Below are 25,284 nucleotides of genomic sequence, written 5' to 3'. Positions count from 1 at the left end.
AAACCACAGCAACATGTTCAATATGAGAGCATCCACATGAGCTGCATATTATCTGTATGAATGCTGAGTGACATTCATCCATGGAGAGCAGGGCCTTTGCACCACTGACATCCAGCAAACATCTAGTGATTACCACAGCCCAACACATTTTCTGCAGAACTGTCTATGGATGTTGTGCCCATGATTGAGCTCTGCAGCATCAGTGCCTCAAGTCACAACACTCCTGTGCCCTGGAAAACTCTGGCACAGCACTCTGCTATGCCTTTCTTGCCTGAGTCTTCCTCTGAGCTCTCTTATGGCTCTTACAGGCAGAACTGATTCCAAAGCATAATTGTGTGAAGTTGCAAGAACAGGTAAGAACACATCTTATATACCCATCAGACAGGCTTGAAATTAAAATCTGGTATAACAGACAACTATTCTCAGATGTAGCTGCAAAAGGTAAATAAATCCAGCTTGTAACTTAATGATCCTTGTGTTTGCAACCAGCAGTGAAAACTGCCTGGGGAACAAAAGCTGGAACTGTACGTGGAAGACAGAATGAAGTCATTGGCAATCATATACAGAAAGCACCTGGATTTTATCATTCTGACCTGGAGACACAGTCATGTTAGTTCTGGCCAGAAATCCCCCAGTTAGTGAAGGCTGGGCTTCAGGATCAGTCCCCTGGATATTAGATGTGTGCTGCTGCTCATTTCATGTTCATACCCCATATTAGACACCCTGCACTGTGCAAAGGTTTCATTACATTACCCCGCCAGTCCCTCCTGCTCCCTCCTCCCAAGGCTCAGACCAAAATCATCTGCATTTCTTGGCATTCATTTCAAAACAGATTCATGTGGCACCTGCTATTCCCCAACAAACAAATAAATTAGCTGCTGTGATATGGAAATTTGCATGATTCACTGTACTTAAAAACTGTTAGCTGTGAACTTATTAATTGAAAACCACAGGACAATAATAAGTGTGTCCTTCAGTCTGAACACAAGTCCCTTGTTATAATGAATTTGTACAGCAATAAAAATGTGTTTTTCAGAAAAAACACTGCTGCCTCAGGACAGCTGGGGCCCAGTCACTCCTCACAGGAGACAGAGGTGTTTTCAGGGAGGGGAGAACAGGGGTCTCCTGCCAAATCCATAGTGTCCTGGCTGCACGGCACAGCCAGGGCACACAAGTCCTCAGGGCAGTCATGCTAGCTCTGCCTCTCTCCAGCAATCCTGCCTTCAGGATGCTTTCCCTCACCCCTTCCTTCACAGCTGCCCTGGGGGCTTCCCCTCTTGTCCTTCCTCTGGTGTCCCCACACATGGGTGGGGAGAAATGATTTAACCCTGGTGTGTCACCTTTCAGCTGACTCTGTTTTCCTTGCAGAATACTGTAGCTATTGATTTATTTGTTCTGATTTGGTCATACATACGTGCCTTGCGTCTTTGTGCCTTGCATTTATTGAAGACAAACTGTTTCTCCCCTCTTGATTTTCTAGAATGTTTTTCAAGCAAACTGCATTTATTTTGCTAATGTGATGCAAAAGCTAAAACCTAGCAAGCCTATGTTTTCTTTGGTGGGTATATGTGAGGTAGCTCCCATGTATAACAGGAGATAGAAGTCGTGGGTCTTCTTCCACCCTGACTCACGATCTGCAATACCAGTGAAGCCAATAGTAATTGCTAGTCTGCACTAGAATATTGTACCATATATTTTTGTACACATTAGAATTTTCAAACAAGAAACTATTAGTTAAAGCTGCATTGACAAAGCATGGCAATATTTGGTACAAATCCTGGCAAAATCATCCATTGCTTTATTTTCTGTATTTTTCCTTCTTGTTTTCCTTCATTTATTCAGAAGGAAAGAAAAGGACTGCCTCTAGTGCTTGAATTTTAATTCTTTGCTGCCCTGTCCTTGGGCAGAACTGAGCGTTTCTAAGAGGTGTAACACATTGTACAGCAAAACATAAATGTGGCACCAGCGGCTCTAATGTCAGGATTTGTTGCTGCTTTCCTTGTCAACGGCTGTTATACATTATTTTTGAAATACATTGAAAATACTGATATTTTAACTTAAAAATTACAACCCTCAGAAAAATACAGAAACAGTTGCCAAAGAACCATCACATTTGTGGAATTTAAATAAAACAAAGATTTATATTTTTGTTGTCCTTAATCACAATAGTAAACTACCACATGCACTGAAAAGCCAGGAATTTATTTTTTTTTCAGAAATATACAGTTGCCATGTGAACCTGATGCCAATGTTGGCTCAGAAAGGTGACCCATATGCACTGTGAAAGATATTGCCTTGCAGAATTTCCAGTTTATGGAACAAAAGTAAGAGGCGAGAAAATAAAACTTTTATAGGCATAAATAGCTGAAAAAATATAACTCAGTTTACAAATAAAGATTTCCTTTGTATGCCCTACCAAACCAAACTATTCTTGCCCTACCCTCAACCTTTTCTCATTTACCTGGTATTTCTCAATCCAACATTTTATGCCACTGTGATTTTTGATCTAGTGGTAATGTAGATGAAGGACTGCAGTGGTCCAGTCAGCAAAGCCAGGTCTGTGGGGTTCAGCAGATATGCATCATCCGGAGATCCTTCTTCAAAGGGGACTCTACATCACTAGATACTTGCATTCATAATGTCACAGCCACCACTATTACTTATTTTCATCAAAGTAAGATGAAATCAGAATAACATTTCAGGCTGATTAAAACACTCTTTTCCATCTTATTCTTAATTTTATATCCCTTAGCCATTTTGCATATTGTATCAAACCCAAAAACTTGGTATTTGAAAGCTCAGTTGCTCTCATTAATCCTTCACAGAGGAAAAATATGATATTTTTTGCTCTGAAATGTAGAACAGAGAATCTACAACAGGTCTAGCCACTGGGTAAAAACACTACAGCGCAAAACCTGCTGTAGGAACAATTGCTTTCAACTTGTAGACCATCAGCTAATCATAAGAACATTCCAAAAATCCCAAGTTCATATATACTATCAGTACCTACACTTACTCTTTAAAAATGATAAAAAGTCCAACTCAGAAAAAGTCAGGACCATTGCAATCAAATTTCTTGGAAAAAAACCCATACTGGTCTGTTTGAAAAATGTTGGTTCTTGTTAACAGAGACTGCTATTTGTCTAAAGGACACCTTTTAAAAAGGAGTAATTTCACCAGAAAGGCTGGAAAATTATTTGAGTTCACTAAATGAATGCACATGACTAAAACACGAAAAAATCAAGCTTGACATTCAAGATATATCTGCAGTTAAAGGGCAAGAAAATCTAATAAGTCAGGAGAACATTTTTATATCAGAAAAGCACAAAAATCTCTTCCATGTCTTTCAGAGTCACAGAAGCATGGCCCATGTTATGATTTTCTATTTATTTTAAACTAAGTAATATCTCACAGTTATCTCATAGAGTTCAGAGAAAATTGGCAACGTGAGACTTATGGGCAAGAACGTGAACTGCAAAACTCTTAAGACACCTTTATTACATGATACTTAGTGCCTGATTCTAGTTACTTAATGCAAATTAAAGAATGTCTTAATGAAGTGGGAAAGCAAGTCAGGAGATGAATAGATAAAAAAGGAATCTGGAGATACACTATTCTAGATCCAGATCAAACCCACAAATATTAATGTCTCTTTTTGAAGCATTTTACCTCATCAGTGTTATCTTATTTTATTATTCTGATTAGCCTATCTGGTTATGCATTAATATATCACTAATATGTATCAACACTTTTAAAAAGTTAAAAAAAGGAAAGAAAATCACCAGGGGAAAAAAAAAAAAAAAAAGGTTTAAACAAAGAGTCAAAATGTAGCCCTTACATATCTAGCTCTCAGGCAAGCTTCAAGTGATTATGTTTTTTTTTAAAATTCAAAACCATGGAAATATTAGCTTTCACATCTATCAAAACCATCTTCGCATACTACCTCTCTTACCATGTCCAGTACTGCTAGAAAGTGCATTTTAATGATAGTCTTTCTTAAGACTTTCTGAAGTGATATAGGGAAAACAACTAACTAAATAGAAAGGAACCAAACTCAACAAAATCCTTCTCAGATCATTTAGCATGTCAGAAATAAATGGCTGCAACATGACCAGGGTCCCCTTGGATAATGGGTATATAGGCAGGGCGGTAATGCTCACTTTATGAATCAAATTTTGAAGCTGCAATTTAATCCTCTATAGGAAAGAAACTGTAATGTTTTGCTCTCAGAAATGTTAAGGACATGCCCTTTAGTCCTGGCATGCCAAAGGCTGTAACCGAACAATTCATAGAGGAGACGGACGTGAGCATCACGTGTTCTTCTGCTGGAAAAAAAAACATAAAAAAAGACCTCATCTTCCCACTCAGACACACTATCACTGACAGCTCCTTACGTTAAATACAGTAATCTCAGATTGAGCGTCTGCTGTACTGTAGCTCCAGCTAAACACCATTTCCTCAACTTGGGTGTGCAATCCGCAGGCTGTGCCTCTGACTGAGGCCACAGCCAGCAGTACGGGACAGAGCTCCCCGGTGACACATATGTGCATTTCCTTGCAGAGGGGCTAAGGCACTAAGGCACTATTTGCTCAGTGGAAGACACCAGATGCAAACTAAAACAGAAGTTTGGCTTTTTTGTGTGTGTGTCACCAGCAAAGCAGCAATTGTACTTTCAGAGAAAACTTGTGTCACCATCCCCCTTACCGTAGTTGTTTTAAAATTGCTGCACTAGATTAGTAGCAAGAGGTCTCATTGGAAGTATGACTCATGTACTTTTTGAGACTTGTGGGCTTCCTTTCTTCTGAGTCACAGCAAGTTTATCCTGGAGTAGGTCCTACATGGACCAAAAAGTGGTGAAGGAAGGAAAGAAATGTCTTAGATTAAGAGAATGAATCTCTGAAAACAGACAATTATGTCAATGACCTTCATTCCCTTCTTCTTTTCTCCCAAAATTTAAAAAGCTGAGTGAAGAAATTACAGTGCATCCATTAAAGAGAATTAAAAATTGCACCCCACATCCTATACAGAGGGCACTGTTCTTTTGGAAATGGAAACCATCCTCTGGTTCTTTCTTATATCAGTTTGGCACATCCTCATCACTTGCATGTTCAATATTTGACAGCAAGTAGCAATAGGTGAAAAGCAAGAGGCAAGGAGTTCTGCTTTGTTTAAACTGAGAATTGCTATATGCTTATTCAAACCTTATCTACATCCTCCTACAAATATGTGAACCTCTGGGCATGAGAAATATTTAGACACCTGCTACAGAAATTAATGGGAGCTGCAAAGGCAGAGTTCCCAGGACAATCAGATATTTTCAGTCTACAAAATTAGATCAAAAATCTCCCAGGAACAATTTTTCTTTCTCATCATATTTACTACTTCCCACCAGGCAGGAAATATCTGAAGCACAGGTTCACTTGTGGTATGCTGGCAATCCTCAATTTTTTATAGGAAGGAACCAGGAGACAGGGCAGGGCATTATCCATAGAGGGAAAAAAAAAAAACCCCAAAACCAACAAACAAACCAAAACCAAACCCAAACTTTCAAAGTAACTGTCAAGTTACAGTGTCTGCAAATGCTCTATTTGGGATTGTCTCAAGATTATGAGTGGATTTTCAGTTGGCTGTAGTTTTAATCCCAACAGATAAAGCTTTCTTTAATAAAAAAGAGGATTCTCTGGAAAGTACAAGGAAAATGGCTTCTTAGGCCCCTTCTTGCAATGTAAAACACATGGGCAGGCTACTAAGCTCATCCACTGCCTTTCTGCATTCATTGAATGAGGACTTCAGCTTTCAGCCTGGTAGAATCAGGATAGCATTTTACACATTCTAAACCAACAGAAGAGGGCTCTTTTCCATTTAAGTACTCCCTTCAGGAAAAATGGCTTTAGGATGGCTTCTGTAGTTTCTAAAGCTTAAAATGATCCCCTAGAGAAAAGGGATACAGTTATGAGGAAGAATAGGTACTGTAAAACAGCTTGCTACGAAGGTCCTTAGCAGATGAGAGAAACTGGTTTCCTTGTAATTCTGCCTTGTTTGGCTTTATGGCTTTGGTTGCACTTTTAAAAATAAAGCCAAATTTGTGGTTTGATTGGCTGTTTCCAACACTGAACAAATACTGCAAGATATAAAAGTGCACATACATTTTAGTAGAATGAAAATATATGCAATCACACTGAATACCTTCTTTGTAGTCCCTCCACAAGCAGTCATGGAAAGTCTGGTTTTGGGGGCTTCCTCCCCCCCCCCTCCCCCCCCCCCCAAATATATAAAAATAGTGATGCATTCATAGACTTCAGGTCTCAAGCAACTGATGTCAGACCTGAGCGCACATGGATCATGGATCACAGAACTTGTGGTTATGTGACGAACCTCTGACCTGTGCTTCTCCAGAGTAAGTTTGGTATTACAGTTCTTACAAGTATGTGGGTTGCTGACTGACTGGTGAGATGCCACCAAGTGATCCAGGTAATGAGCATTGGTGCAAAGGTACAGGGTGCTACAGAGCTGGAGTGAGTAGCTCTCCTCCCATCCTGCCTGTCAGCCTCAGGGCACCAAATGTGGTCCAAAATGTAACATCTCACGCATACATATATAGATAATTCAAAATGTGGTCTGTCATTTTATAAGCCTATACGGGGCATTTAGAACACCTTCTATTGAGACCAAGAGTTGACATGAGCCTGGGTTTTCTCTATGGAAAAACTTGGTCACTGACCAAGCAGCTGAGTCGCAAACATTGAAAGTTGTGGCTGTGGAAATTAACCAAAGTCTTTCCAAATGCCACTAGTGCATTTCCTCAGGGATTAGGTAGCATTTCCCATCCCAGCCTCTGCAGAGGCTGTGTGGGCTAGAAGTGGCTTTGGGGAAATGAGCTAGCTGCCTCTGTAGTTACAACACCCTCCCCAGGCACGTTCCTGTGGTGTTGACTAACATTTGGAGACTGTGAAGGAGCAGCTGCGTCTCCCTTACTGCTCTCCGTGTGTCTCCAATAGAGTTAGTTGAACAGGTGTGAGAAAGGGGCTTCAAACAAGCTTTCATGTGCCTCTATCCTCTGAACGTTATGAAGTCCTGCCTAGATGGGAAGTACAGAGTGAGAAAGATGCTCAAAGCAACCTTTCTGCTTTTGCATCATGCAAATTTGGATCATAGTTATCCATCTGCTATTGTAACCTGTCTGATAGTCAGCTGAGTATCCCCATAAGGCTCCCTTCTTTTAACTATTGGGGAATTTGATTTCTCAAAAGCCTTCTGGAGCAACAGTAATGGCTATGAATTTTTCACCAACTCAGTCCCCAAGCCAGAGTGTCTTAAGAATGAATTGGGTTCAGTGCGTTCCTCACATCTATAGGAGATCAGGAGTCGACTTTTGGTATATGTACAAAGCAACTTGATAGTGTGTGGGTACAGTGAAATACAGTCCTTTTTACAGCACAGTTAAGCTATGGAACGCAGAGTTGTAGATTGTTGTGGTTGACAGCCATTTCTGGCCTTAAAAAAGTTTTTATTAAAGTCCTTAGTAGGCAAGGAAGAAATGTGCTTTGGTTCAGGAGTGCCCTGACCTACAGATTGGTGATGAGTGGAAAAATATGCTAGGGAAGTGTGACTATATACTCACCTTTGCCTAACGTTTTCATCTCTGTTGCCCATCAACCACTGGCCACTGTTGGTGACATGCTAACTGGGCAAGGCAGATATCTAACTTGACTTTTTGTAGCCATTCTCACATTCTTTTTTGACTAGCTTTGCTTTGTGTGTATATATTTGTTTGCTTATTTATTTCTATATTTTTGTCCAGGGGGAAGTCTGTGGGCAAGGGGGCTCTTTCATATAGGTTGTATTATAGGACCAAGCCATAAGGTGCTACCATGCTTGAATCTATTTTGAAAAGCTGCCATTCCAGAAGCAGAAGGTATTCCTGCTATAGGCCAAACTCTACTTAGAATTTTAGGTTTTATATAGAGGAGGGCATGATTCAAAATCCCAGGTCTGAACAGCCTAAAGCTGAGATTTGAGCTTTCATGAACCTATAGTGCATGTAATCATTTTGTCATGATGCCTTCAGGAAGGCTTGTTAGAGAGCAGGATTTTCATTTTCTTCCACTGCAGCTCCAAAAATGCATTTGGCAGTGTGTAAATTAGCTGATGTAGCTAAGGCTTCAGCTCCACTGACCACTACATTCACCTCATGAGCTAGAAAATTCCTTCTGAAGCTTTGCCACATCTCGTTGAGCCAGAGGTTCTATGCTAATGTACAGATACACTGGATATAATAAGATCCAGTTTCCACATGCTAATAATGCTAAAAATCCTTGTAAGGGTGCGTAATAATGCATATAAGATTAAAAGAGTGGGAAGCACAAGCACATGGGGTGATTGGACATAAGAGAGAAAATGTTTCTACCTATTAAGTGTGAGATAGATGGAAACTCTGACCAGATCTTTCTGGCTTTCTGTCACATAAAGGTAGGCTCCAGTTTCCCATTTTAAAGATGAGTTTAATAAAGTGAATGATAGAGCGAGATTAATTTTGTTTTCATCTGTAGGTATTATACCAGTGGGAAATGCCATCTGATAAAGGGTCTCATTCAGCTACCAGCCTCTCTTGCAAAGGCATAATAGAATAAAAGCCATCTTCAAAGGACAGTGATGTATTTATATACTGAAATTAAAAATTAAATACTTCTGTCTTTGCTAAAGTTGACTGAGTTATGCCATATTTGCCCAGCAATCCAGCAGCTTGGCTTGATGTGAACATCGTTCTGTTTTTGTGTCTTAGGGTCAGTGGCCCTCCGTATTATTCTTGGAACTTTTTTATGTAGTAAGCTAACTATGTGAGTTACCAGATCTGAGTTCTGCATAAGCAGACGAGCATTGTTCATAGGGAGAGAAGAAACTGTTTTGAAGCTGAGGAAATAAAAAGCAGTGGAGTGCTTTATTTTTGTTCTAGCCTAGCAAGGTCAATGCTGGCACACTCAAATCTAAGTGGAATTGCTACCTTTGACAGTCTTGGGATATCAGCAAAATTAAAACTCTGAGCACAGAGGGTTTTTCTTTTAATTGGGCTTACTGTCTCCACTAACAAACTGCAAACATAGCCTGAACATAGATGTAAACAAAAACCTGCATGTAAAATGCCTTGTACTGTTCAAATAGACACCAAGTAAACTTCTCTGCATAAATGCTCGTTTTGCACAACCCCCTGCACTGTCTTTACACATATACAAATATATAAATAACCATGTATTTTCATTTGCCTTTTTTTTCAGCCTTAGAAAGTATGGGCATTTATCCCCATCAGACTGTTCATAATGATGCTCTAGGTTTAGCTGCATGTCCCCTTTGGCTTTTCTCCTGAAGCAGAGAAACATTTGCACAGAGCACACCAGGTGTTACTTTCATATCCTCAGACATACTGGAATATATTAACACAAACACTAAATCAAAACACAGCAAAATTAATGATCACTGCTAGGCTAGAGAAACCAAACTCCTTATTACCAAACAAGAATTCTGTGTATTGTTTCTGTTATCTTACTTCCTAGATTATTATAAAATCAGATATGGATAGCTAATTAGCTGTTCTAATTATCGGTTTGAGTTCACATAAATTATGCTGAAATGCCCAGCTTTCTCATGCTTTAATCAATATAATATGTCAGAAAGTTGCTTGAGGTTGTAAGATAATGAGATAACTAAAGCAGTATCCTGTACACTTCATTATTATAGGTTTCAGCCAAAAGAAACATCAGTATTTCCAAATTAAAGCATGCAATCTGAAGTCTACTGCTCATCAACTGCTCATCAGCCCTGTTTCTCTTGCAAGTACTGCCTGACAATCAGACTATCAAACAAAATGTAGATTGAGTAATGTAAATGGTTTTATCTTTTACAAAATCCTCAAACTCCTGCACAATACAACCTGCACTATCGCTTCAATGTGTGGATTTAATCTTTGTCTGGATTGGTCTATTGAGAGGAACATGTAATTCTCTGAGGGCACAATTGTGACCAAAATGAACTCTCATTCAGACATGACCCTACTGCAACCCAAGTTCACTTCCAGGGCACTGTAACCTGCTCTTGCTTGTAATGCTAATACTTTAATGCAGGGGTTACTTCTAAAAGCGCTATAGTCATTTACAAATGAAGAAAAATCTTTAATTTCCTAAAAAGCTGACATCTCTCTCACTTTCATCTGCTGTTTTAAAGCCCTTAATTATGAACAGATTTAAATGATTTTGTATAAAATACAGTTTTACATAGTAATGACATAAATGAAGGCTAAGAATCAAGAGAAATATCACTTTAGTGGAAGAGGTGGAAACAAAACCAGTGAAAGTGAGCTTTACTGCTCGTATATTTTTACATGATAATCTTCATAGTGTTAGGCAACACTAGCTCTTCAGCTGTACAAATAAGATGACTATTCATCCCAAATCCTCCCAAATTACTTAACTGTCCAAAGGGTGATTTCAGTGAAACTTGGGCATCTAAGTCCAAAAAATTGATTCTCAAAATGCATTATTTGTTTGCATTTGTGCCAATAAATTTCCCAGGTGTTCAAAACCTCTTCCACCTTGGCCATTGTATGCAGTCTGTCACTTAGATCATGCTTAAACTCATTCAAGGTCTACCGTTAAGCATTCCCCAACTAGATTCTAAAAGGGAGGGATCCCACTGCCATGTACTGATCGCACACTGGAAGAAACATGTTCTCCACATAATATAGAGGCATCAAGTATTGAGGTAATCTGTTAAAATTAAGTCAAGACGAAATTAAGAACCAGCTAGACTGGGGAGCAGGGAAAGACAGAGAGAATGACTCTTCTGGTGAGATAAAGGTTCATTTAGTTGTGAAACTGAGGACTTGGCTACTACACACCACAGTCCTACTGTCTTTCCTTTGTCCATTGTGTTGGGTCCCTTAGGTAAGCCTTCACTTAAGATCTAGCTGGTTTGGACTCTACTGAAAAGTTCCCATCCCTGCCCCAGAAGCAACGGAAGTCCAAGATCTTTGGAGTCTACACAAAGAACCAAGAATTTATAGTAGCTGTCATCACAGAAAACACCACATAACCAGTGGGGACTATCCTAATTAAACCCTGGATTCTGAACCATCCTATGACATCAAAAGGACTAGCATGCAAGTCCAGATCAAAATGTAACACCTGCTGTGTGCTTACTTAGGGCAAGATTTCCCTCATATGTTTCTCATGCTACTAAGCCATTGAAATGAGAAGAATGTGGGAAGAAAGGTGGAAATAAGGATCCAGATTTAAAATGTGTGATTGGATTCTTCCAGTAACACAAGAACATTTACTTTTCAAAATGATTAATCATGCCTTTGCTTTTAGAATGAATGGAAATTGAAGTTTTTCAGAACCTCATAGAAATATTGAGGGATGGAATATGGTCCTAGTTGACAGTGGAACTGATAACAAGTTAATCCATTAAATGAGTACAATGGAAATAGTTTCTGCATAACACTTTAATCTATGACCTTGAAGAGCAATCTTTCTGGATTTAAAGGACATCCTTTCTCAATGAAAAACCTGGTGACGGTTATGGTAAACTGTGGAAGAGTTCAAGTTTAGGAACTAAGATTGGTATGGATGTTCTGAGAGAAATCCTAGGCCTTTGCTTGAAAGGAGGTGAGGACACTCTTGAAATAAACACATTAATTAGAGCTTTGTCATGGGGCTCACAGAGGGGGTTGGGTGGCAGATGTCAGAAGCACATGGACATCTTCCAAATGAGGAGAAAGAGATATTAGAAACAAAAAACAATTAAGGGTCATAACCTGACAGGTAATCAAGGAATTGAAATGTCTGAAGAATGACAGAACTTTGAGGCCAGATGGGATCCAACATGTTGGAAAAATATGGCATTCAGAGACATGGGGGAAAGAGTAATCACTTTAGTGCCCTGCAGATTTATAACGTGAATCCATAATGGCAGCACCTGTGTATGCAATTGCACTGTATGCCTCAATTTCACCATTTATGAGTTCTAAGTATGTAACAAAACTACTTTTTTTTTTTTTCTTTCCAGAAAAAAAAAAAAAAAAAAATATTTGGATTTAAGTTGGGTTTTTTTCTCCAGCTCTTCATCATTTCAGTTTAAACTTTGTTGCTCTCTTCTTTTGTCCTGAATGTCACTTCACAACTGAACCGCAAATGAATCCGCTTACTGCCTCTTTATTTCTTCATTTGTATAGAAAGTGAACAAAATTGATCCTAACACTTACCATTATTCCCCTCCCCAAGTCACAGCCTTCCAAGGTAAATTGCTCCTGTCCAGAATGTCTGTCGTATTAGCTGGACTAATTCTTTTTTCTTAAGCACCCAAATAATTTTCTAACCCATTTGTTTGATGAGCAACACCTTTGCATGTTTCAATAAAAAGCCTGATCTCTTTGGAGCAGGTTTTCAGGATATATTAGTTACTAATTTGGTGTTAAAATCAAAATGGAATGCATCAAAGGAAATTTTTTGTGTACCATGCAGTGCATGCTGGCTTGAATGCATTTGAGATATGGGATGAAGATGAGGAGTTTGCAGCTTCTCCCCCATTATAGGATCAGAAATACTGCACTAATCAATGCTGATAAGGAAGGTATGGTGTCTTTTGCCCATGCCTGACGAATTCACTCCTGGTTGTACTTGTTGAAATTTTGATTTGAAGAAGAGACACAGAACCCAGGATTCTCAGCACTGAGCATTTTCAGGTGTCCTCTGAAGAAGTCACAATTTTACCTCAGTTTAGCCAGCCTATCTGCAAAATAGACATAATAATGTTACACATTGCTAGGAAAGGGATCTAATTTTTGTATGTTTTGTTTTGGCTTTTCAGTAAGGAGGTGAAGACGGGGTGTCCTGCCAGAGGAATGTCAGCTGTAGGGTGAGTGGATGAGTGAATACGATAAAGTGGCAGGCGCCAGGTTTTGTTGGGGTTTTTTAACCCTTTTCTTATTCTACAGCCAGAACCTTTTTGTTACCACAGCACTGTGTGTATTGTGCAGCTTTTTGAATACCAGCCAGGGAGGTATTGTAGGTCCTCAGCTTGAAAGGGAAAGGCCCTTGCTTCAGAGGCTAGGAGGGAGTGGGAGCCAGTGCCAGGGGATGTGGGAATCACACCCTGATAGAATGTGGTGCCTGCCAGCAGCCCCCTGCTCAATCCATACGCTGCGGCCACAGGTACATCTCTGCAGAGGTGCCTGTGGTTACAATGGAGCTACAGCAGTGCATGTTACTCAGCTAGCTCTGTCTAAAAAAGCTGGGCCTACTGTTGAAGCCAATCTGCTGATGTGAACTTGGGCCTGGTGCCTCAGAAGTATTTGTTTAGATGTCTAATTCCTGCTGTAGTTAGATGCCCACCACCTTTGAGGAGTTACATCTTCAGCCAAGGTCATTCAATAGAGAAACACCATATCGTCATGAAAATAATTTGTTATGATTTTCATGAATCTCAGTGCCTCACGCTTTTCTGCTGGGATACCTGAATGGTAGGGAATTATTGTCTCTGATCAGAAACTTGGTGCTAGGACATATAGTAGGTCAGGTTCATTACCTAAATTCACACAGGGTATCTGCATCTGAGCTAGGGTTTAGAGCCAGGTCTCTCAAGTTCCATTCCAGTGCACTAGACAGGTTTTCTCCTCTGGAAAGGTGACTGGAAAGCCTCTGAACCTAGAGACCTGCATTGCTTGTCTAACTGCAGCAGTAGGAAAAAAAATAAATACTCATCAAGATCAGAGTTTGGGAAATTATAATTTAATTATGGAAAGCCAGCATGAATTCAAAAAAGCAAGCTTGTGCTTCACAATCCACTGGCGGGATTTTTTTCAATGTGAGGAATAAAAACATCTGATAACAGGAATCCATATATTCAGTTTAACTAGATTCTTACGTAGAAAAGTCAGGTTCTTTGTGTTATGTGTCTGACTTCAGGGAGTGAAGGGATGCAAAAGAAATCCCTTTTTAACACCTGCCTGTGACAGCTTTCTTTTAGAAAATACAAAGAATTCTTTCTCACATCATGGAGACAAGGATGAGAAGACAGCTTTAAACCTCCTGGAGCTTCAAAACACGATCAAGAACATTTGAAAGATGGAATTGCTCATGGGGCCATTCACGTTGTAACTTACCAGGGAGATGCAAGCCTGTCAGTGGCTGCTGGTAGCTCCAGAACACATCCTACTTCATCTCCTCTGCCCTATGGGAAGTTTGCCTTTGGCTGGGGAGGTGCCTGCAGCCGCAGGAGGGCCAGAGAGCGCCATTCAACTCCTGCCTCATGGGGAAAAAACAATGACTTCCAGGTACACCCCCTTTTTCCTAATTCTGTTTCTCCACCTTGTGGTTTAAACCCAGTCAGCCACAGTTTCAACTCCCCCACTTCAGCACCCCCCCCCCCCCCCCTCCGGCTCCCAGAGGGATGGGGAGGAGAATCGAAAGAATGTAACTCCCACGGGTTGAGATAAGAGCAGTCCAGTAACTAAGGTATAACACAAACCACTGCTGCTACCACCAATGATAATAATGATAAGGGAAATAACAAGGGAAGAGAATGCGATACCACCCGCCGAAACAAGCCTGACCGAGAAGAGAGTGCCCTTCTGGGTAACTCCCAGTAGCCTCCCGGGCAAGACATGATGTGGTATGGAATACCTCTTTGGCTAGTTTGGGTCAGGTGTCCTGTCTCTCCCTCCTCCTGGCTTCTCTTCCTCCGTGGCAGAGCATGAGACTCGCAAAGGCCTATGGCCAGTCTAAACATTTGAGCAGCAACTAAAAACGTCAGCGTTATCAGCTCTGTTCCCAGGTTGAAAGTCAAAAACACAGTGCTGCACCAGCTACTCAGAAGGAGAAAAAAAGTGACTGCTACTGCTAAACCCAGGACACTCCATATTTGCAGTCTTAGCCTTCTCAAGATGTCGAGTTTCAATAAGCTATGAAGTAGCTCAAATGCGTTTTTTTTTAAAGTGGTGACTATGTATGCTAACAGTTTAACATGTAAGGATGTGACTAAAAGAGAGTCACAAGGATTAGTGTAAGGATCAATTTTCTTCACTTTATATACCAATGACCTGGAAGAAAGAAGATGCAGTAACTGGATTACATTTGTCGATGATATAAAGTGAAGGGACACTGAAAACAAAGGAGGGCAATAGAATTCTAGGAGATGGAGACAGATAAGTAGCTTATAAGTTTCAAAATATGCAAGGTAATGAGTTTGGTAAAAAAAAAAACAACAAAACAACAAACAACAAAAAACAAGAAGAGAGAATATCCACTCAATAGCCACACCTTACAAGACATTACAGAAGTGCAGTATATGTGGTTAGTGGCAGAGAAAGCTCTAACATCGTAAGCAAAAGTGCTGAATAGTAGCAAGAAACTAGGAAAAAAATCTCAAAAATGTAAGACAGAGAATGATAACTGTAAAGCAGGAAAAGAAATTATTCAAATCCTGCAAATGAGGTTGGTTTTATGACAAAATATTGCATATTTCTAACCAGCTATGAAAAATATGTTGTTGAAAAAAAATGGTAGAATAGGTCTCTGCCAGAAACTGACAGCTGTTGAAATATCTTGATTATCCAGGGACTGGAGATGAAATCCAGGTTTGTATGGCTGAGGATAGAAGATTAAAAGGAGGCCCTGCTGTGGTACACACAATCCTAAGGGGAAAAGAGAGGGAAAATGGTATGAGGCTGTTGCAGCTGGTGATACTGCAAGGGCAGGGAGGCACGGATGTGGGCAGAGGGTAGGCACCAGCGGGGCAGGCAGGACTGCTCTTCATAGGGAATGAATCACCTAACAGGCCAAGGGCAATGTCAGGGACGAGAAGCACAATTTAAAAAAGCTGATTGCCATGTATTCATAGGGCAGGGCCAGTTATGGAGAACACCTCAGTCACACTCGTGTGGTTCCTCTCCCCCATGGTTGTCCTTACACCCTTCAAGCCTTACCAGGAGCCCACAGAGATGAACAGAAATCTTTGTGCCTACTGCAGTGAGGGTTGGATCAGATCCCACGTGGAGAGTGGCCTTTCTGTCGCTCTGCTTTTCAATTCCAGCAGTCACTAATTATCTCGCTCCCCTGTGCCCCTTTGCTAGCTGCTCTGCAGGGCTGGGGCTGGGGCGGGTGCACATAGCTGCTTCAAAAGCTCACTGCCCCAGCTGCCCCCAGCACTCCTCTTCATTTACTTCTCTGTGTGATCTGCACTTGCTGCTTATTTGTCACAGCTATTAAGTTGTCTCGCTCCTTCCTCACTCTGCTGCTGACAGTGTTGCCCTCCCCAGGTCTGCCTCTGCAGTGAGAGCAGCAATGTCCCTGCATCCCCTCTTTTGCAGGTGCCTGAGCACGGCCCAGACCAAACCTGCCACTTTTTGCTCCACTACCCTTCTGCTGGTATTTCTCTGGTCTCACAGTCTCCTCTGGGTAATTGCTCTCTCTGAACAGGACCTTCCAGGCCACCTCTGACACACACTGCACTCGGGCAACTCTTGGAAGTCTGTTGCCAACTGCCTTAAAAGCTTCTGTTAATGCCGTGTCATTTGGTTTGAGGGCCCAGGGTAAGGCAGGCTAGAAGGGTAAATGCATGCACACTCCCTCACTCACTGTGTCTAAAGAGAAAGACCCTGCTACACATATTTCATGATTTTTTGGTCCTAGCAGAATTTCTTGAGCCACAGTGTCTGAGTAGGTTGGAAATTACCATAGTGTTTTCCTCTCAGCCTTGAAATAAATGTTAACTGAACTGTGAAAAGCAAACCATTGACCACATTTGTCAGAACAGATTCATACTAACAATATTGAACCTCCCACAATCACCCTGCATTACTTCTTTGCATCAAAACTTTTTGGATTCAAATCCTTTAGCTGATTCTATGATACTCCATGATCAGTTTTGTTTTCCCAAGCCTTGATAATAATTTCAAGACAACAGATGTGTCCCGCAGCATGAACACCCATCCACACTTCTTACCACAACCAGATCTTGAAAACCTGAATCAGCCTGGATACATCACAAACCGTGGAGTCACAAACTGCATTTAGTTAGTTACAATACTAAAATAAATGGAATAATTTGGGTTGTGTGGCTTTCCCTCTGACAGACAAAGCCAGAAACAGCAAAGTCCCTAGTGGGTATGTATGATTAATATATGATGAATTTATAATATTTGATTTGACAGATATTTGGAAGAAGTTGGGATCTTGTCTACTACCGCTCTTTCCAAATAAAATTCCTCTTTTATCTTTTTTTTTTGTCAGCAAACTTGCTGATATGCCAGAAAAGGTCAGAGAAAAAGATACATTTGGGAGAAGATTTTACATTATTATTGGGTCTTTGTTTCAAGCAATTTCTGCATCTTAGGGATCAAGGTAAGCCTTCCATAATGCACCTGCCAGTAAGCAGGTATTAAAAGGAAGTCTTTCAGGCATTTATCTTTGAAACATCAGACTGTAAGATGAAAATATGACCCAGGGATTTTCTGACCATCACAGACAATGGCTTGCTATGATTAAAGCTGTGTGTGTTACCTGGACAAGACTACATCAAAGTGCTAATTAGGGAACATGTACTCCTGACTGGTTGCCTCTGAGGCTAATATGCTTTCATTTGTGTTAAAACCCCGAGCAGATGCAGAGAATCAGTGTGAGCTAGAAAGATATATCTATATAATGGACAGTATTACTGCATTCTACCATCTTTTCTGTGCTATATTCTCTTTATGCAGAGAAACAAAATTTGTGTTTATCTCACAGGCTGAGATACTCAATTAAAGAGCCTTGTCCTAGAAAATCATCTGCCTGAAAGTAAAAATGAAAGAAAAGTGGTCTGATGAATTTATTCCTGATGGTAAGTACTTAACTATCAGTTTTTAGGAGCTTCTAATCCTATAATGTTCCCAAAAGCCTGGCTGTAAACAGGATAGACCGTACTTATACAAAGAATGAAAAATATCACCCAGATGCTTTTTAAAAAGTCATCTAATTTACCAAGGCAATCAATTGATAGGTAACAGAGCAAGCAGTACATAGAACAAATACACATTTATTGGTAATAAAGCAGCCAAGATGCAGAACATGCTGTAGGTTAGATGTGCTGCCTGGTTTGCAGAGCCACATGCTCCGAATGCCCCTCTGGTTGTGGAGGGTCTGTCAGGAATAGAGCAGTGCCTTTTCCTGGGAGAATATTGTCTTCCTCTCCAAACCTGACAGATAACAGGCAGTGGTACAACAAATCAAGTCATACTGAAATAGGAGGGACATTATTCACTCTCAGGAAAAAAGCATCCAGCTATTCTCCTACTGAGCCAAAAAAAAAAATGCATACACTTGCATGTAAAAGAAACCAGACCTATCTCTATGAGTCAGACTGGTTTTGATATACTTTTATCTAAGAAACAACAGAACCCCATTGTTTATTGAGCATGAACCATTTGGAGGCCATATGGATATCCAGGTTTTATTGCACATGCAAAAGATATTTTACAGTAACAAGTCTATACTCTCAATGCTTCTTCATAGGGTCAGGATGAGGCTGCAGGGGGATCAAATAAGTTTTTCTTTAAAGAAGAAAACCAAACAGTAGGACTAATGCTGCTAAGTGTATTACATTTAGTGTTCCATTTCATCTGGTATAAAAGTAGGCAAGCATAGCAAAGGTCTATGGAAAATGACTGCAAAGGTGCCGACCCTCCAGAAACTGAGCCTTTTTCAATTATTGCTTACTTGAAGAAGTAATTAGGGTTCTCACTTTTTGGTTAATGCCTCCTAATGGTCACTTTATTCTTGAAAATTGTATAGTACTGTAATAGTAGGAAGACAAAGTAATTGTGTAAAAATGTTTATCAGGAATGGCACAGTAAAAATCTAAGGGGGAAATATATTTTCTCTGGACTGTAAGGACTTATGCCTTTTTTTTTTTTCTGGAGAGAGGTAGAATAGAATAATTTGTTTCATAGTGTCCAGACAATACAGGCAATAGGAATACATAATTCAGCCCAAGCACTGTGAATACAAAAGGCCAATCTTCTGGCCAAACAATGCTTTGCTGATACGAGCACCTGGTTTTCCTTTGAATGTTTCTGTTGGAGATCAGAGTTTCTTTCATCTTTTACACAAAGTAGTTTCAGTCTGTATTTCAGAAAACTAGAGGCAGCACTCTCTGCTACTTGATTACTTTATTCTACTTACCCACCTACTGCTTCCAGTGCAGAGGTGTCAGTTAAAGACATGGGTGAGTGAACAGCTCTGGAATGCCCAGCCCTGAGGGATGCACACAGATCTCCCAGAGGTACCAGGACCAGGGGGAATGTGAGCCAGACAACAGTTCTTCTTTTGTCAGTAAAAGTTCACTTGACTGATTGAAACAATAGTGGCCTGGCTAAGCAAAAAATTATGGCTGAGGAAGGGTTTCAGTTCTTGGTCCATCAACTGTCTAACAGAAATCTCATTGTAATCAGAAATGCATCATTTCCAGTGCAGGTTTATCAGAAATCTTTGGTCTGTCTATTGTGGCTGATTCCCTACTTTCAGTGACAAAGCAAATGGAGACTTTAAATCCACAGACTCCTGACTCAGCATCATCAATAGCTGAGCTGTTAAATCAGTGTCTTCTTTCTGAGTGGCACTTAGTTCACAACTACAGCCTGTTGCATGAAGATCATTTTGCTTTTAAAAACTAGGCTGTTCTGTACTAAAATTATCCTAATATAAATACATTTTTCAAACTGCTTATTGGCTTTAAAAATGTGTAAAATACCATTTTCCCCACATATTCACAATAAATCAAACTTAGATGTCAAACACTTCTTCATTCCCAGGAAACAATATTGTACTGTGGAATACATTCCATTCCTACCATGGCATAAAGTGAACTATTAGAAAAAAATAAATAACACTTACAAAAATATATTTTGTCCTGCTTCTGCGTTCCTGCTTTTAAAATTCTATTTCCTACAATCTGGCTTTGTGATGTTGCTGTTTGCATGCAAAAGCTATTTAAGTGGAACATTGCACCTGACTTGTTCAGAGCTTATAATGAAGAAAAATGTGCAAAAGCATTATTTTGCAAAAATAGATAAGTAAGCATACTGCCTGTCAAATGATGTCACCCATGCTTGACAGACAAAAAAAATAAATGACTGCACAAGCCTGGTACAAGAATCTGCAATCCACAGGGCATGAAATGTCTTGGCGAATGAGAGTCTGCATTTCTTCATACATCTTACTAATTTTCTGTTTCTTTTACTAGGCTGCAGAATCTGCAGTGTATTGCAAAACACTAGCTGCAAGCTCCCTTAAATGTATCTGGGATCAATCCCTTATGAGATACTGTCTCATTAAGATTGGCCAAAACCCCAGCCCTCTCAGTGATATTTAGATTACTATTTTAAGTTGAGAGAATGCGAAGAATCATTACACTATGGTATTCAGCACAGAGTATACATCACTCTGTAAAGAAAGGAGAGGGGGAAAGCTTTTTTAGCTTAACTGCTCCCATAAATAGCTGGAGGTAAGAAAACCTCTATTAAAACTATTAAGCTACCCTTACCCTGTATCTCTCTGATGCTAGTTCTCTGTGTTACAGCATCTGGCAGTGTTTTCACTTAAAACAGGGTTGCTGTTTGTTTTTCTTGCCAGCTCTGCAATCCATACCTGCTTTTGTTTGGGGAAAGTGAGACTATTTGATGATGCTTCTGACAGAAAGACAACAAGCAGTTTGTATGCATCCCATGTTCATGGGCTCGCTTCTCTGCTGTGTTGGGTAATGGCACTGTGCTGCAGAGGGGAAAAGCAGCTCAGTGTGTGTGCTTCTCAGTCACTCCTGAAATACTGAAGCCAGGGTACAATCCGCCCTGTGCTCTAGGCTGAACCTCCAAAATGGCTGCACAGTTACATTTTCTACCAGCCAAAAGCCACTGAGGATACTGCCTCCTTGGCTTTGCCCTCTCCTTATCTGACATGTCCCCTGTATCCAGAAATGGAGGAGCCTTTAAGCACAAAAGGGGAAATCTCACCTTAAAATCCTATTTAAAGGAAAAGGTAACTTGCAGTGTCATAGGAAACTGCAACAATATCCTCCTTTGGAGGGGTCAGATTGGGGGCAGGGACGTATGTGAGCTATTTCACTTTCAAAAAGCAGCAATTTGAGCTCCCAATTACTCAGGGCAAAACATAGCTACAGCTCTAGAGCTGCCTCCCTACCTGATCATGGAGAAGCAGCAATGAGAAGATCATGAATCATGAAGATAGGTATGCTGCAGAGCAATAGATTTGACCAAATACTTCTCAAATAACTTCTAAATGCAATAGTAAGTTCTCCCTTTCCATGCCTGTCTGAAAAAACAATGTGACAGCCCCAGAGAAGAGATAACAGAAAGTATAGAAAATAAATTAATCCAGCTCTAACCATATGAAAGTACACAAAGCACAGAGAAGAGCTTGAAGAGAAGAATATTTTGCTTTGTAAATTCAAATCAGAGGAGTAGTTTTTTTCTGCTTTCAAGAACACTGCAACACCACTCATCTCTCACAGCAGGCTGAAAATCAGCATGAGGAGAGGAAGTGAGGACCAAAACTAAACCAAAACCTTCTAGCATCCAGGTGCTCAGAAGAGAGAAATTTGCCTTTTGTTATGAAGTTGGTAGTGTAACTTCTGTAATAAAAGTGTTGTTTAGTTAAAAAATGGGTAGTTTTCCATGCCATTATTTCCCAGATTTGTCCTACCAATATTAACTACATACCCTGATAAAAATCCAGGCTTTTTTTGGACTATTTCTGAAATAGGATGTTCAATATCATAATTTAGACTAGATAATAGTTGTCTGCTTTAAAGAATGCCTCTACTTATAGCAGCTTTCCATGACTGTAGTTAACAAACAAAAAAATTACATAAATAGGTGAAAATGGGAGTGTTTTCTTCTTCTGCTATTCAAATTTTAGTTAACTATTCTCAGGAAAAAAAATAGTTGAGTGTAGTATCATATTAGCAGGTGCTCCTTTCCTCATGATCTTCAGAGAGGTTATTTGCAGGTGCAGAATGGAGATTACACCCTAATACTCTCGTGTGGTATAGCATGCTGTAGCATGCATCCCTGAACTGCTTGTGTGAATATCAAATATTGTAAGGAAAAAGAGAGCAGAGTTCCACCATTATGATTTTCTATGATGTGCCTATCGGAGAGACTGGGGAATATTAACTATATTGAGTGGAACAATTCAGTTAATCACCAATTTTCTGAAACAATATCATCTTTCTCCAATCATATGACATTCTTGAAAGATTTTCTTTATGGGCCGACATTACTCACTGCATGGTTTATGCCAGGATTCCTTTGCTGCTTATTTATGAGCAGAATGTTGCTAATATTCAATCATCAACTTTTTTTTTTTTCCCCCTAGAAATATTATGTGCTATTTGGTTAAAAGCAAAATTTAAGGGCTTGTTTTGATTCTGATGAAATTGCCTTCTAGGAAACTCATTTGTACACATCTTCTGAAAAATTAGTAACATGCTCTAACAGAGATAATGTTTAATGCACTTATAAAGGCGGATACAAATGTGAATACCTGAACACATAATTAATACTAAAATATAAGAAACTCAATCTGTCCCCCAACTACTGAATGCCTATATTTTTGCCTGCATAACCAAGCAGGATGTCTTTCTGGATGTAAGCCTGTTTTTCACCAATTGAAGGGCTTTACAAAGCAACAGGCAGAGTCATGAGGAAATTTCCCTTCATTTTATCCAATCCTCCCCTCAAGTGTATGAGTGAGATACCTTGACTTAATGATGTCATTTCAGTGCCAGCCTCTTCAGCAGCAATTACTGAAGTGAAGAAAAAAATAAGAGAATGAATTCCCTGGGTGCTTTTGTTAGTTCTTCGTTATTTTCTCTTTGAAAATTATTCTTCCATACTTCGTCTTAAGCTGCTTTTTTTCAAGCTGAATACCCCTATTTCTTCTGCTGAATACACAGACATGACCACCCACACTTAGAAAAACCTTACCTCTTGCTGAGTTTCTCTGAAATGGTAGGCAGCAGGGCTCATGCAGCAATAAAACTTCATGATCATAGGGGAAGGAAATAGTGCAAGGCTAAGAATCCTCCTGCTGTTTTCATGTGATTTCCTAATTTCAAAATTGGCTGAGAAATAATAGGGGGGAACTATATTGTGAGAGTTTCCTCTGTGCTCTTCTGTGATTTCCCACCTAGCCTGTTGTTTGTGTGAGGAACTCTATTAAACAGCTACCCCAAAACCAGGCAGTCAGTCTAACAAGCAGGGAAACTTTATTCCGCAATATTTCAAAAGGATGATCCAAGGAAGTATAATCATAGTGGGTTACTCTCTGGCTTTTGTTTGTTTTGTTTTTCCCCTGCCCCACAACAGGAATGAGAACTTGATTTGGAGCATGTGAAAGGTTACAGTTGTTTACACTCAACACTCAGTTTGGTCCAACATTTAAGGTAAGATCCAGCTGTGATGATTTGGAAATGTGTCCACACAGATGGTCTGAACAACCAGGGCAGTTTGGGAATTGGGATACAGACACTTAGTGCTGGTTTGTTACAACAATGTCTACCAGGTACCACCTTTCACAGCTGGAATAAGATATTCTGGGACTTCCACAGTTCATTCTACTCGTATGCTTCTTTCTTTTCCCATAAGCTTTCTTCTAAGAAGGGTCAACCTCCATTGATAATCAGCCTAAAAGACAGTATTTTCAATCAGAGTTTCATAGAACAATAATTTCAGGGATCAATATGAAAGCTAGGCAGAATTTGTTTCATACTACAAATACCATATTGCTGGCAGTTACCTAGAAAAATAATGATCTTGCATGTAATTTTTTTAAAAAACTATCTCAAATGTTATAAATTCTATTGATTATGAAAATGAGGGCAAGCACAGATTTACTTTTTCACCCAGAGGACTGCCAGCTTTACTGCAGTATGAACAACCACAGCAAATTGAACCAAGTCCTAAATTAACAGGTCTGTCATACACACATTTGAAATGTCTCTATTCCAATGTACCATTTTCCACACCTTGGTATAGTGAGCTCTCTCAAGTCATGCCATCAGCCACAAATCACTTTTTTTTTTTTTTTTTTAATTTCAAACAGTACATTAGCATTATTTGAACATGCATTTTTTGTGGTTTCCTTTTCTGCATCTCTAAATTGTTTAAAGTATGTCACTGAAGGAAGTGAATGAAAACTGACATCATACTGTGTCAGCTGATTAAGCTTCCAGAATTTTTATTTCAAAATATAGTGGATTATTGTCCCTTTAGACAGGGGATTTTTACTGTGCTACCACCTAATGAAAGCACATGTGGTCTTCAGAGCTGAAGTCACAGAGGGGCACTGCTTTTAAATCCCAGGAATTGTATGGTAGAATTGTTATTTGCTTTTCCCTCTCCCTCCCATGAGTTTCATAGCCTTTGAACACCTCAGAAGAAGTGCTAATGCTTTACTTCACAGAAAGTGTCCTGGATACAGACTGGCCTGCTACAACAACAGCCAGAGTCCCATTGCTCTCTAGTACCGGTCCTCCTTCGCTATTTATTTTAAGCCTGTTATGAGAGTGGGTTGGAAGCGAAAGGTCAGAAGAATGGTGAAAATATGTACTTAGGGGGGGTCACAACTGCTGGGAAGTGGAGCTCAGCTATGCCAGGCCCTTCTGCTGCCTCTCCTGGTACTCCAGATTTTTCACTCTCTGGGTAGGTTGGACTCTCCCACTGTACATTTGCACAGGCTGAATTCCATCGTGGGACCGTTGCTCAGCAACAGCAGTGAGAACAATTTGGTTTTGGACCATTTGGAAGATGATTACATTTGCTGCATGTTCCCCCCCCCCCCACACCTATTTCTGGATATCGTACATATTCATCTGAGTTTTGCATATACAGTAGTTTCTCCTCTAGGTAAAAAACATACCATCCAAATGAGCTTTTAAGAGTACTTTACCCTGATACATGCCTACATTTCCTCTCATTCAGTAGATATAATGTTGCATATGAAATGGCATTGTTGGGCTTCTGGGGGTTTTGTTTTGTTTTGTCTATGTCAGACGAATTTCAGCTGGAGCAGGGCCGGGCTTTTTATGACAGTGCTGCTTCATTGCTTTGTTTCAGGCACATAAAGCAAGTGAAGGATTTAAATAGTTGCGAACACCTGAATGACTTAAAAGCATTCGAGTAAAAGATAGGTTCAGTTCTCCAGATTTCCAATTTCCTTCCTAATTGTTTCTTTATCTACA

This window comes from Pezoporus flaviventris, unplaced genomic scaffold (assembly GCF_033815535.1).
Source record: "Pezoporus flaviventris isolate CSIRO_AGI_PZ_B2104156 unplaced genomic scaffold, CSIRO_AGI_Pfla_v1 ptg000047l, whole genome shotgun sequence".
NCBI lineage: Eukaryota > Metazoa > Chordata > Aves > Psittaciformes > Psittacidae > Pezoporus > Pezoporus flaviventris.
Note: the sequence above shows the minus strand (reverse complement) of the source record.